Source organism: Corvus brachyrhynchos, unplaced genomic scaffold (genome assembly GCF_000691975.1).
Source record: "Corvus brachyrhynchos isolate BGI_N302 unplaced genomic scaffold, ASM69197v1 scaffold106, whole genome shotgun sequence".
Taxonomy (NCBI): domain Eukaryota; kingdom Metazoa; phylum Chordata; class Aves; order Passeriformes; family Corvidae; genus Corvus; species Corvus brachyrhynchos.
The window spans coordinates 2,242,825-2,245,949 of NW_008238834.1; positions in this window are offsets into that span (position 1 = coordinate 2,242,825).

Here is a 3,125-nt window from a genome sequence, read left to right on the forward strand (position 1 = left end):
TATTTGAACACAGCAAACCCCTTCCCTTGAGGATCGGGGCTCATGTTTATTATTTCTAAAAACAAGAGTCCACTGGTACCTGTCATAGGTTAGCAAGCGTAGTCCCGGAAGGGATGTCCTTGCTAAGGGGTGTTTACAGCTTCCTCTGTGAGCTGACAGAACCTATCAGCTGGCCAGTTTGAATATGGACAATTCTTTAAGCCACTTAGAGTTGTGACCACCTCTGTGATCCACACTTAAGAATAGACAAACTCCCCCTCCAAGCTCTCTCTCGTTTCCGGCGCTGGGACAGGTGGCTGCAGGGCCCGAGCGGGGCCCAGTGGGCCCAATCCCCGCTTGGGCCAGGCCAGGCCACAGCTGCCAGGCCGAGGTGAGATTAACCCTTTTTATTGCTGTGAAGAGCTGAAAACCTGAGGGAAGAGAGAGAGGAGATGCTTAAAGCTGAAATTCTGTTGTGAAGCTATGATATATCAGAGTATCCTGTTGTAATTTCATGAAGATATGGGGGGTGGAGTGTTCAACTCGTGAGCAGAAGCACCTGCGCTGAGATAGGCAGATGCTGACGCAGCTGTAATTTCATGGGAAGTTTTGGACAGGGAGAGATGAACCAGATGAGGACTTTTGCTCCAAACGGGAAAGGAGAAAACCTCAGTCCGTAGAGATGAACCAGATGAGGACTTTTGCTCCAAATGGGAAAGGAGAAAACCTCAGTTCCTAGAGATGCTCCCAGAGATAGTCCTAACGATGAAGATGATGAAGACCCTTTGCTCCCAGGGAAGGAGAAGGGCCTCTGTTTTTGTTTCTGAACGGCTCAACCTTAAAATTGTACCCCAAAAAACTTCAAGAGTGGACCCTCGAAAGCAGTTGCGGGAAAAGCTGCAAGTCGGGGGAAAGGACTCACACGCAGGCAGAGAGACTCCTCTTCCTAAATGGACTGAACAATATTTGGAAGTGGGCGGCTGTCTCGTTGTGATAATGTTTTCATAGCATGAGCAAGAAGAGACTTCTCTTTCTAAATGGACTGAACAAGGTTATTATGGAAGTGATAAACAGACTGAACATCTTAAGGGTTGTCTTTTTACATTGTCAGTGGGAGAAGGGAGGAAGGTGGGGGGGGGGAGGAGAGTTCTGAAGGTGGTATAATTTTTTTTCCCTTTTAGGTCTGTTAATAAACTTCTTTATATTCTTGCAAAGTTGGTGCCTGCTTTGCATTTCTCCTAATTCTTATCTCACAGAAGATAAACAGTAATGAGTATTTTGGACCAAACCACTACACTAAATTGGTGTTTCCGCCTGGTTACAAACCCAACCCGCTACAGTACCCCATGAAGTACCACCAACAAGCACCTCATCACACTTCTGCTCGCTCCTGTTCTTCCCTGGCCTATGATTTTTCTGGTCTTGTACTGTTTCTCTTTTTTCCTTTTGACAGGAGTTTCTAATTATCAGCAAACAGACAGTTTTCCTCCTGCTTCATTAGAGACAAGGCATTCATCCTTTCTACAAGAGAAAGGCAAAGTTCAAAAGCACAACTAATTAAAAGCAACTAACAACCAAGCTGGTCTCATAGGCAGTGGAGGAAACACAGCTTGCCTGTGGACATTTTACCAACAGTCTGACTTCTGTGCTCCAAGCAGCCTGAAAACCCTTTTTTTTTGATCAAAGGCTTCCTTTTCTGGCTGAGATTGTTTGCAGAGTGGACAGATAACACTCTGGAAGTGCTAAAGCCATGACTTTGCCATCTTTATGTTTAGATTGGGAAGGACACTAAGCCACCAACTTGAAGTTGTACTATTATTGGGTCCACAGCAGTGTCTGAATGTCACAGGCTGGAATATATGCTAAGAATCACTAGGAACGTGCTGTACTCGAGCAGGCCAGAAGGAGCTGAAACCTGAGAGGTTTACCTTGATCTGAGTTCAGAAAAACTGACTTTCAGAAGCCCATTCCAGTTTTCAACCCAGTCCAGTAAGGGTTGTTTCTGATGATGTCGAATGGATGAGTTCCTAGATATTACTGTTTCTTTGGGGGTTCTTATTACATGAATGTCCAATCCTCAAGCTCTTCCAGTCATGACTAATGTTATATCAGTATTTATTTACATAACTGCAAGATGCACAAATCCTAGCATCAGTTACTAAGTTTCCCCCTTATCTCATAAAATGAGAAGAGGCAGCATGAACACTAAGATGTGGTCACAGACAAGGACAGGAAGCTAGAAGACATCTGCAGCTATTTCTGGCTGTTCTGCCAGGTGGTGGATACATGACCCAACAGGCACTGCCATTCAGAGATTCCCATTTGGATGCTCATGCTTCAATACATCTGAAGAAATTTCTCCCACTCTCTCAACTTCTGAGTAATGCCTTAGCGTAAGAAGCCATTGAATATTTGGCTCACAAACATTGGTTTTAGTCAATTGCCCCAATCTCCTCCAAAGACAGAAACCTACTTCAACTTATGGGTTTTATCCAAGCTTTTTTTCCACTGCCAACAGATGTGGCCCACAAATCTCAAAGAAGAGAGTCCACTCCTCTGACAGTGCAGCTGACTGCAATTACAATGTGCTGCCATGCCATAAAGAGGACAAATATAGCCAATATGTATAAATGTAACAATATTTAAAGTTAATTTTTTAGCAGACTTTCTTTCCTTGCTAGGCCTGATTGGCTCAGTTTTTTCTTCCATTCCTTCTGGGCAAAAGATATATATTATTCCAAGAGTGTGCTAAAAATACAGGTAAACCATAATGGAAACTTCTGTAAATAGAAATATTTAACGAAATTTTAAAAATTTATAAATCTCAATAATCTTTTTGGTACACAAACGTTGCTTAGACTTCTGGTATTTCTTTATTCTTATTTTTGGAGGGGAAATCATAGTCTGTTTCTATTCTTGTTCCTCGATTTTTACAACTGATCTCATGCTTTTCAAGATGAAGCAAAATAGTTTTTCTGGCATTAGAAGAGCTAGACAAGAGATCTACAATTTTAAAATCAATTGAAATCTTATAAAATTGGGCCAACTATCCAAGGGTAAGGAAGGGTAACTCTTACACTGTTTTAAGCTCAAAGGCAGTTCCTTACTGTCCTCTAGTGGAGCAGTGATATCCTCACAGACATTTT